The 12,235-nt window shown below is 39.5% G+C and overlaps 1 protein-coding gene across 7 annotated transcripts in view; it reads right to left on the bottom strand.

Annotated features, from left to right (window-relative positions):
• The window catches only part of DIS3L2 (DIS3 like 3'-5' exoribonuclease 2), a 351,641-nt gene that overhangs the window by 313,362 nt on the left and 26,044 nt on the right, over positions 1 to 12,235 (bottom strand). The window lies entirely within an intron of this gene.

The following is a 12,235-nucleotide window of genomic DNA, read 5'->3' as shown; positions in this document are numbered from 1 at the left end:
CGAGGGCTGATAGCACTGAGCCTCCTTGGGATTCTCTCTCTCCCTCTATCTCTGCACCACACACACCCCCCCCCCCACATGCCCTCTTTCTCTCTCAAAATAAATAAACATTTTTTTAAATAAATAAAATAAAAGGCCTCGTTAATACTCTCAGTATAGGAGATAATACCAAAGAATTGTCAGTTTTGTATTAGGTATGATAATGGTATTATGACTGTATATAGAAAAGTTCATTGTTACATAGCATATATATGTACATATATGTATTATACAAAAAATGATATCAGGGATTTCTTTAAAAAAATTCGGCAAAAAAAAAAAGAAAAAGAAAAAAAGGGATGAAGAAGGCAAATGTGCAATAATTACTGATTTGGGGAAATGGGGAAAGGGGGAAATGGGGGTTGATAAACGACTCTAGTTTTTGTATGTTTGAAATTTTTTGCAATTTTTAGAAACTTCACATTAAAAGTGGCAATACCTCCTATCTTCTTTCTCTGACTTTACTGTACCAGCTCAGCTCTCACCTTCTCAGTTCCGTGTTCTGACTACCTCCTTTAAGGACATATAAATGAAAGCTTTAAGGATACTCTTCAACACTAGATAGACTCCATGGTGTAAGTTTCCGTGACCAAGCTAATCTACCTAAAGCAGGGATAGAACCCAGAGAGAAGTTACATAAGAGAATATAAAATAAACAGCCACATACGGTTAAACAGCAAGTCATTCTTTCTGAGGAAAACAAACAAACAGACAAACAAAAAGGGAATTGCCTAGACCATGGACCATCCTCCCAAAGATTAAAAAACACAATAGGCTTCTTCCCCCCTCCAATCCCTGGAGACTGCTCTGGCAAAGATTTCCTGATTGTGAAATCCTACTCTCAACGTTCAATCTTGATCTTATTTGACCTTGCACTTGACAGAGTTGAACATTCCCCCTCTTCTTGAGACTACTTCCTTAGCAGACATGACAGGCAGGCTAAATATGCCTGTACCCCTTCCTTTTAAGGAAGGCAAGCATCTTCTGCCTCAGGTGACCAATTCTGAAGGAACCAGGAATGGGTCCCTAACCCAACAATCTGGTAATACAGAAGAGTCATTTTTCTGAAAGCCCTTCTGATAGCAAATTACTACAACTGCTAAACAAAATCTTGCCAACTTCTTGAGAGCACAGTTGAGCTCTCAAGAAAGAAACAAAAATCCCCAGGAGCTAAAATTCAAGCGAGAGCTAGAAACCAGAATACATAGAAGCTGAGGGTCTCCCAGAGACCCTGGGGGCACATCCTGGTGTCAGTGCCAAGAGGCTTGTAGTTGAAAGCTGCAGGAGGGCCAGGAGATAAAGCTCTGACCCTACGAAATGTAGACATATAGAAGTTAGCCTCCTGACAAATAATCAAGACTCTTAAAGGGCCATCAATTCAGTGAAAAGTTAGGCTAGAAAAAAATGCACCTACAGTGAAGAAAAACAACAAATGTGTGTGTGTTGACCTGGGCTCCAGCTGGGAACACAGGTGAGTTTCCCCTCGAGATGCATAACGGGGGCTTGTAGGGGTAGCTACGCCCAAGCACAAACACTGACTTAAAGTAAGCCTAGGCTGGTAGTATCCCAAGGTGCTAGCTGAACCAAAACATTCTCTCAGGACCATACACTTCAGAATATTCCCATACTCAAAAGCCTGAGAAGTGCTTACAAAACGTATGAGGAAGACAGCTGGAGGAAGGGAGCCATCGTGTTTGAGAGTCAAAAAGAAAAAACAACGCAAAATGTGGTACAAAATAGTTTCAGGTCATAAAAATGACAAACACATAACATTTTAAAACTCTAATGTGTATAAAGAAAAGAAAAAAGAAAAACAAAGAGCTTACTAAAAGACAAATGTTAAAAGAATTAAATAGAACTTTCAGAAATGCAAAGTAACTAATGTTGGCAGAAAATTTTATAGGTAAATGCACTAGCCTTTCTCCGTGATTACAGCAGATGGCTAAAAGCAAAAGTATAATATTGTCTGATATGGTTCTCAGTGTATGTAAAGGAAATATAAAGACAACTAGTTATAAAGTAGGATATAGATATAAAGTATAGATAGTAAAGTATAAACTATAGATATAAAGTAGGATATATAAAGATAAAGGGGCCTAAATGGTGGTAAAGTTCCTACATTTCACCTAAAGTGGTAAGATATCGATACTAAGACTATGACCCAAACTTATCTTTACTTTTTTACATTTTTTTAGTGTTTATTTTTGAGAGAGAGAGACAGAGGGCAAATGGGGGAGGGGCAGAGACAGACAGATAGAAACAGAATCCGAGCAGGCTCCAGGCTCTGAGCTGTCAGGACAGAGCCCTACACGGGGCTCAAACTGACGAACCGTAAGATCATGACCTGAGTCGAAGTCCGACGCTTAACCGACTGAGCCACCCAGGCATCCCCCAAATGTATTTTTAAATTCAACACAATTCCTATTAGGCCCCAAGGTTTCTTGTAGATGCAGACAAGCTTATCTTAACATTTATATGGAAATGCAAAAGAACTAGCATAACTAAAATAATGGAAAAAATTGGAGGAAGCCTACTACCCAATTTTAAGCTATCCAGCAAAAAGATCAAGACGGTGTGGTGTTTTCAAAGAGATCCATAACAGATCCATCTTAAACAAAAATTAATTTCAAATGGAGCTAACATAAACCTATAAAACTTTTAGAAGAGAACATAAGAAAAAAACTTTATGACCTAAGATTAGGTAAAGAGGTGCACCTGGCTGTTTCAGTCAGTAGAGCACATGACTCTCAGTCTCAGAGTCATGAGGTCAAGCCCCACATTGCATAAAGCTTACTTTAAAAAATAAAAATTCAAAAAAATATTTTAAAAAAGATTGGAGAAAGAGTTCTCAGACATGACACCAAAAGCATAATCCATCAAGGAAAAAAAAAAAATCCATCTAGGACCTGGTCATTGACACAGCTGAATGATGAATTACAAAATTTTTACTCAACATGCTGAACATTAGAACAGAAAATCAAAAAGAGTCATTAGAATCTCTGGAATCTCAGTTCATTTTATCCTTAAGAAGTAAAGTGGACAGGTAGAAGGGACTTATATAAATAATTATTTCAATTAAGTGGAAGACATTGGCCGGACACCATTTACCTACCACCTATCATTTTAGGATCATTGTAAAAATCTCCAGGGAATTAAACTTGAAGAGTTTCAGACCCTCAGGGATAATTCTGGGGCTCCTGGCATCAATCAAGAGTTACCAATAAAGAAAAAAGACCATCTCATTGTTCTAGAACAAGGTTGATGTTCCATCATCTTGAACTCTAGTTCCCAGCTGCTTCTTTAACTCATGAAGTATTAACTCTTAGTGAAATTTAGGTTTACAGTTTTAGTCAAAGTTTAAAAACCATTATACCTGAAAGCATAATTAAGAGACTTAGATTATGAAATATTTGGAGTGCCTGGCTCAGTCGGTGGAACATGTGACTCTTGGTCTCAGGGTTGTGGGCTTGAGCCCCACACTGGGTGTAGAGATTACTTAAAAATAAAATCTTTAAAAAAATATTTTTTATTCATTTCTGCAATCCCAAAGCCTAGCAAAGTGCCTGCTGAATAACTGCTCAATAAAGTTTGTGAAAAATTCACCACTTCTCAAAGAAAAATGAAATGCTGAATTTAAGAGACTGAAATAGTGAAACTCACTGAAAGTCTGTCACCAAAAGCCATCTGCCACAATCCATCAGAACAAATTGCTCTCACTCTCCACTCTCAAACATGTGACAGTCCCTCTGTCATTGGTCTACTACTGGTCCACACTGCCTCTCTCCTAAACTGACACCTAAAAGCCCCTCATGCTTCCTATCCTGAATCCCACAGCCAGGTTACCCTTCCTAATGTATAGGTACGATCATGTCATCACCCTGCTTAAATTCTCATGCCATCATCTCAGAAGATTCTTCAGCATCTGTTAACATTACTCGCTATTTTTGTGTCACCTCACACATCCTCTCGTGACTTCTCATGTTGAATGAAACATCCACTTGTTCATTCAGTCAGTCACTTAACAAAAGTGTTTTGAGCTCCTACACCAGACCAGGTACTATGCTTGGCCCTAAGGAATACAATGGAAAAGAAAAAGAGACTCAATTCTTCCTTTCATAAGCTTAGTTTAGTGTAGAAGAAAGATGTTAATCTGACAATTACACAAACTGATATGTAATTTCAAACTGAAATGTATACCCTGGAGTGGGAGGACATAGAACACACTCAAGGAACGTGGCTATACCTTAGAGAAAAGGGGAAAGTGAGGTAAGGTCAAGCTGGAATGAAAGCAGGGGCCACACCATGCTAGAACTTTCAGGATATATGAAGAACTTTGGGTTTTTATCTTATAAAAGGGGGGAGGTACTGAAGTGTGTCAATCGGGAAGGTGACATGATCAGAATACATTCTGATAAGATCCCTCTAGCTTCAGGGTAGAAAATGGATTGGAGATAAGGGGACAAGAATGAATGGGGCCCCCAGTGTGGTGGCTATTTGATCAGACCATGTAAAAAAAAAAAAAAAATGATGGTACCGAGATCAAGAAATTTTAATCAAGAAACATTTAGGAGGCCAAAACAACAAAAGGTGATGGACTGGACATAGAGGGTGACAGAAAGAGGATGATCAAGGATAACTTCATGTTCACTGGCTTATACAGGTGAATGGGTGATGGTGACATTCACTGGGACAAGCTTACTGGACTGGGGTAGACAAGTACAGATCATCAGCCCAATATTGGACAAGCTGAGTATGAAGTGACTGCAACGCCAACAGATGATATCAAACAGGCAGCTGGATATCTAAGTCAGGAGCTCTGACAACCTCTGGGCTGAAGGCAAATTTGGGAGTCACCAGAGAACAAATATAATTGAAGTTGTGAACACAAACAGGATCCACCAAGGTAAAGAGCAGGGAGAAAAAAGAGAAGGAGCCCAGGATGAGATATGAGGAGCCTCAAAGTTCAATAGGCAGGGAGAAGACAATCTCAAGATAGAGAAGGAATGGCCTCCTCTAAAGGAGGTGTAAGAGAAAACTCAGGAGGGTGTGATGTCAAGAATCAGTAGTGGGCAATAAATCCGTACACTGCTAGAAGTGAATTAAGAATTGAGTGTTCATCAGCAATGGCAGCATGGATGTCATGGGAGCTGGGCGAGAGCGGTTTTAGTAAGTATGGAAATAAAAACCAAACAGAAATAAGCTGAGGTATTAATAGGGAGGATATAGAACTAATGAACTCAGGAGATTCTTCTGTGGAATCTGGCTGTGAAGAGGGAGAGGTGAAATTAAAAAAAAATAGAGTTTCCATTTGTTGTTGCTATCATTTTCAATAAAGGAGAAACTTGAATGTGTTAGAATACTAATAGGAAAGAAGAGTTGAGAAGGTGGGGCCAAATATAAATGATAGCTTCTGGGAGGGGAGAATGGGGAGGATGGGTGGGTACATTTTGACTAATGCTGCCCCAAATATTTCTTGTACTCCTCAAGCTTACACAATTCACTCATCCTCCACTCTAACCTCACTCTTAAAATTTTACCCATTAAAGTACAGCTCAAATTCCCTATCTTCCTTCTGTGAACCTCACCTAAATTCTCTAGCTCTTGGGATCCTTTCTCTGTAATCCCATAGGGTGCTATGTTTTCCACATTTATTTCACCACAAAATCCTGTACAGCAGGTTCCACAGAATACACACCTGGAAAAGAACATTCTACTTCCTGTCTAGCTCATGTCCTACCCCTCACTACAGCCTTTCCTAACCATACTAGAACAAAGTAATAACTCCCTTATAAAGTCCTGAACAATTACATCATTCAGAGTGTTAAGTATTTAAGATCCTAGAATGTAAGCTTCAAAACTGTGGGGACTTGTCTGTCTGGTTCACCACTAGATCCCCAGTGCCTAGTAGGGCTGGCACACAGCAGGCACCCAGGAAATGTTTACTGAATGAATTAATTTAAAAAGATGCCCTGTTACTCTTCAACAGCGGTAAATTATTTAAGAGCAGGAACTATGTCTTATGGCTATTTTTACACAGTGCCCTACAAAGTAGAATGAATGTTCTTGATAACACAATGATAATTTATTATGGCCTAATGTCACAAGGGGGAACGGAAAAGACAGAGTGGCAATATACCTTGACACTAATGAAAAAGAGTGAAAAGCCTATGTAATGTTTCTCAACTCTAATTTAAAAAATAATAACAGTTGTCTTCAAAGCACTACAACATTTCCCCACATTCCAGCATTTAAGAAAACCCTTAAAGATAATTGAACTATCTTTCCCCTGCTTATGAAGTGCTTTTATAAATTCATGTAACATTAGAATTTTGGTGCCTATTATAAGATTTATATGAATTCTGGAGTTTAATAATTTTCACATCTTGATAATATACAGGAATACATTAGTAAAGGCAGGAAATACATTAAGAAAATTGCTAGAATGGATCTAAGTATCATCTCCCTGCCTAATAAAGACAGAATCATCTTATTGCCATCAAAGTACCAGAGTTCTAGTCATAAATAACACAACAACAAATACAAGATATGCAATGAGGCAGCATACATACCCCAAATCAAAAGAGATCAACCCAGGGTCTTCTCAAATATAAGCTTTGCTACCAAATAAGACCCCAAAATATTATGAGATGGTAACTGCTTCATTTTTTCAGCAAACAGCTTCATTTGTTGTGTGTACTTTGTACAGGATTATATTATAAATTCAATCTCATGTTTCTCTCCCATATTTTGTTACTATGATTAAAGTCCCATACAGAATTACCAAATTGGAACAAATAAGATTACACTTTAAAGACTTTCAGACCAACTGTCACTTTCAACCCCCTGATATCTATTCTCTCTTTGGAGATAAATGTGCAAACTTTGGAGACAAATTTTAGACAAAGTAGCAAAAGGCTCAGATCAAACAAAAATACCTTTAGAAACAAGAAGAAATATCTTTTCATCCAGTGAGGAAGGAACAGACAGAGAAACTTATGGAATCTAAAAGAATAGGGACCAAATAAAAACTTCCTTTTTTTAACAGAAATCAGAACCTAAAGAAGTGGAGGAAGGTACCCACTCATATCAGAAGTCATGCTCTGCATCAAATAGCAAAAGAAAGTGTCTCAAAAAAAAAAAAAAACAGGTTTGTTTGTTTGTTTTCATAACATGTGAACAGTCACACTGGAATATCTCTGCCGTGATTAGTAATTTGGGCAAACACAGAATAAAATAATATTCTCTCCCTTGAAGTAATTCAGGGCAGTACTTCAGCAGCACTGAAAAAGCCACCCTAGAAGGTATCAGAAGTAGTGACGTGTACTGCATTAATTACTAGCCCGTGCCATCAAATACAGTCTTTTCTTCATTACTTTTTGGGGGAGTTTATCTTTTCATTTTGGAAATTTAAATACACATACAAAGTAGAATCAATGAATGCATGCTCATCACTCAACTTCAACAATTAGCAATAAATAGTCAATGTTATTTCATCTACTCCTACACACATAAGCACGTGCACTTCATGTGCCCATATATACATGTATATACTAAATTATACTGAAGCACATGGAAAGACTTTTAAATTCCCTTTTAAGAACCTTAAATTATAGGTCATAGATAGCAAAATATCCTACTCAGCAAACAATTCAGTAATAACTACTGTTATCACTTAAGGCCTTTGCTTACATAAAGCATAAATTTTATGGAACAAGGTTATCATACAGGTGTAATCCAAATTTCATGCTGTGATACAGAACAGCTACTTAATAATAAAGCTGAGAATATGACGCATCCACCAGCTTTATGCACGATTTAAATGGTAATCAAAGCCATTATCTACCCGCAAACACTAATCTCAAAAGTAAAAGGACAAGGGGAAAAGAGTTGCAAAGCTTACCCACACGGCCAATTTTACCACGGCAATTTAGAAAAATATGTAACTTTCAAAATCTATAGTTAAATGAACAGAATGACTAACATATAAAAGAACTGAAAGTAGTTTTCCCTAGGTTCATATTATGTCAAATAAAATGTCAGTTTTCATGAAAACTTTTCTTTTTCATTTTACACAAGAGATTAATATCAACCTGGTTTCTGTGCTAATTCCTTATTGTTAAAAAATCTGTCAGTTATATCATTACTTTCTTCCTGGGAAATGCCTACTCTCAGGGCTGCAGCCACAAACATCTGGAATTTTCTACCTACAGACCCTTTTAGTCTTAAGCAAGGTAAGGCCTCGCTACAGACCAGGCTCCTGCCAACGGCACAAGGTCCTTGCTGTGCACTGCAGACACTCCCAGAGGAAGACGTGCAAAATCCCAGGCAACTGTCGTGTCCCCGCAAAATCACAAAGAAGAATTCGAGCATTATTCAAGGCATCTGAAGGAATGCAGGACACCGAATTCCAAATGGCAAAAAGACAAAGACTAAATCCAGACCACAGATGGAAAGACAGGGAAACTTCGATGACCCCTAAGCCAACTCGCCAATTTTGAACCTGGTCTGTCAGCTCGGCACTCTGTACCGGGGGACCTGAAAGAGGCCTCCGAGGACAAACTGATGTTAGCCCTCCTTTCTGTAGGGAAATTATGCTTCATATTCACACGATTCAACACGAGTGAGTTTGAAAGATGGTGACTCTAGGATTTGTGGCTTTTCAAAATTCCACACTTCCCAGATAAAAACCTCCACCACCCACACGGACATCACCATGGATTTAAGAGTTATGAACTTCAGGTAAGAAAAATAGGACAATCCAAGAAAACAAGTGCCCAAAAGAGTTCCAAAGAACACTGAAATGCAACTAAGACCTGCAGCATTTCTTTTCCCTGCTGCTTCAAAAACAGAACTCAAAACCAGCAGCACTGGAGACCCTGCTTCTCAGGGAGACAAAACAAACCTGAGGTCTACAGGCCCCAGGGAGATAAGCTGGTCTTCTACTTCCATTCCAGAGCTCCGGTTTCCCGGCGGTGATGCAAACCTTCTGAGCAGAGGACCAGAGTATGGGACACTGGCTCCAGGCAAAGTTCAAAACCTTAGGATCATTTTAAAACTTCGGATTGCCAATGTTCAATTTGTCATTTATGGGGAAGCTACATCACTAAGATTCTGCTACCTCTAGATGCACATAAAATATAAAACTTATATTCGTACGGAGGCTTTGTGCAAATTTCACTAATCCAGATGTGAGGAAATCCAAAGTTATGATTCCCACAGCAACTGTAATCTTGGCAAACACGTAGGCATGCATTGTATTCTGTATTACTTCAGATGGTGGGGGCCCTAAAAGAAACTTAGAAGAAAGCATATTTTAATCACCACATCTAATTAATTACAAAGAAAAATTCTCAGAGATTAGAAAAATGCCTTTCTTCAGGAATAGTGGAGCTATTTCTTTGAGACAACTAACAAACCCTAGACCAAGCACTAAAGAATGTACTGGAAGAAACAATCCTTACCTGGCCTGAACACCATGGGCCAGGCAACTTAACAGGGTTTTCTCTAAACTCTCATTTCTAATTTAAGACAATCGGCTAGTGGTGTTTAAAACTTCATTTCAGGGGCGTCTGGATGGTTCAGCGTCCAACTTCAGCTCAGGTCATAATCCCAGGGTCACGGGATCGAGCCTTTTGCTGGGCTTCACACCGAGCTTGGAGCCTGCTTAAGATTCTCTCTCTCTCCCTCTGCCCCTCTCCCCTGCTCACATACTCTCTCTCTCTCTCTCTCTAATAAAAAAAACTTAAAAAAAAAAAAAAACTTCATTTCAAATATTTAACACTCCCCAAACGTACCTTCTGTGCCAACCGGATGCAGAATAAGCTCACTTTTAGCTCCACTTGAGGCAACAGAAGAAACATTTTAAGTCACCACAAAATGGATTAGCTACTATAAGTCAAATAATATTTGCTTATGTCCACTAATATAGAAAACAGTTTCACTGGTCCTTAGTTCAAGGTTAAAATGCCAGTTTCTAGAAGGGTGAATGCTACTCAATAGGCTATAAGTTTAATGGAAGGCAGTAGAGCTTAAGTGGTTAAGAGACTTCTGCAGCCAAAATGCCCAGGTTTGAATCCTAGTTCTGCCACTGAAAAGCTGTGGCTTTGGGCATATTACTTAACATCTCTGTGCCCCAGTCTCACTATCTAAAAGAGGCAATAACAGAGGCACCTGGGTGGCTCAGTCAGTTGGTGTCCAACCAGGTCAGGATCTCACAGTTCATGAGTTCAAGCCCCTCTTTGGGCTCTGTGCTGACAGCTCAAAGCCTGGAGCCTGCTTCAGATTCCAGGTCTCCCTCTCTCTCTGCCCCACCCCTGCTCGCACTCTGTCTCTCTCTCTCAAAAGTAAATGAACATTTAAAAAGGCAATAACAAAACCTACCTTGTAGAATACTTGAATTCTGAATGAGGTAACATAGGTAAAGCTCTCAAAACAGTTCCTGGCAGATAGTAAGCACTAAAAAAGCATTTGCTATTATTAATGTAAGGTCATTTATTTTACCTTGGCAGCAATCTTCATTTATTTGGAAAAGACCAAAAAAATCAGTCTCTGTAGCACAACAGTAATAAATGACCTTCCCTCCTCTTGCCTCCTTTCTCTGACCCTCTTGCTAAGTAAAGACACAGTCCAAACTCCTTAGCTAAACATTTAAGTTGCTTCATAAGCTGTTGGCCAATCCTAGCTGATTGTCTTCCCTACTCCTATTATAACCTTCCGCTTCAATCGAATTAGTTTTCTCACAGTCCTCTAAATAAAGCTTGTACTCATTCAACAAACATCTGAGAATCTGTAAAGCCAAGCACTGTGCTAACACCACATGCAAAGTTGAAGACACAGTTTCTGGCCTTAAAAAGCTAACAGGATATAACAGAAGAAGGCATGTAAAAAAAAATAGTTTCAATAGAATAGAACTACAGTCACAAAAGGGCAAAAGTAAGGTAGCTGCAGGGACAGGGGCTGGTAAATTCTATTGGTGAAGAAGTCCCCTCAGGGAGGGCTTCACAGAAGGCGTATGAGAAACGCTCAAGGATAAAGAGGAAAGCACCAGGCTGAGCAGAGGGCCAGAGGGCAAACAGTGAAAAGCACGGGCAAAGAAATTCTGGGTAATGAGGTACAGCTGGACTGCTGGAGCACCGATGGAAACTAGAAGCTGGCAAACTGGGACAGCCAAAAGGAGTCTTGTACCCGAGTCAGAAGCACTGGGGTTAAGCTCTGCCCAGGAATCACCAAAGAATTCTGAGCAGGTGCCTAACATGATCAGATCTGCATGTTCCCATGGTCACTGCAGTGGCAGTTCAGAGGCTGATTTGAAGGAGAGACTGGAGACTGAAAAACCTGTTAAGACAACTGGAAGGGTCTAGATAGCAGTAGGGATGGAAAAAGAAGACGGGTTCAAAAATGCAAATTAAGAACAGAATTGGGGGTGCCTGGGTGACTCAGTAGATTAAGCATCTGACTTTGGCTCAGGTCATGATCTTGTGGTCCATGAGTTCCAGCCCCACGTCAGGCTCTGTGCTGGCAGCTCAGATTCTGTGTTTCCCTCTCTCTCTGCCCCTCCTCCTCCCCTCAAAAATAAACATTAAAAAAAAAAAAAAGAACAGAACTGTTAAGACTTGGTATGAGCATAAGGAGTGGAAATCTGGGAGGTTTCTAGCTCTAGTAACTGAAGAAATAAAAGAATGGTGACAACACTTAGGCAGGATGAAGAGTACATGACCTCAAATACAGAGCCTGAGTCTTTATTCTAACAGCGATGGAAAGCAGAACAGGGACATAATTTTTTTAAAAAGGTAAAAACCTCAATAGATCTTTAATCAGAGAAGAAACGAGGAAGCACTGCCAAAGATCCACACACTCCCCCCAACCAAGTGCACCAGGCCAAAACAGTTTTAGAGACAGGTAATTTCAATGTTATTTAAGGTTTTCAATTTATTCTATGAGGCTAAATAACCCTGATACCAAATCTGACAAAGATCACACACACACACACACACACACACACACACACACACACACACACACACTCTCTTTCACACAGAGAACTACAGAATTTTGGGGGTTTTTTTATTTTTTTTATGTTTATTTATTTTTGAGAGAGAGACAGAGCATGAGCAGGGGAGGGGCAGAGAGAGAGGGAGACACAGAATCCAAAGCAGGCTCCAGGCTGTGAGCTGTCAGCACAGAGCCTGACACAGGG

The sequence above is a fragment of the Felis catus genome, chromosome C1, assembly GCF_018350175.1.
Source record: "Felis catus isolate Fca126 chromosome C1, F.catus_Fca126_mat1.0, whole genome shotgun sequence".
NCBI lineage: Eukaryota > Metazoa > Chordata > Mammalia > Carnivora > Felidae > Felis > Felis catus.
The sequence above is the reverse complement of the archived record's forward strand: the minus strand, read 5'-3'. Positions and strand labels throughout refer to the sequence as shown.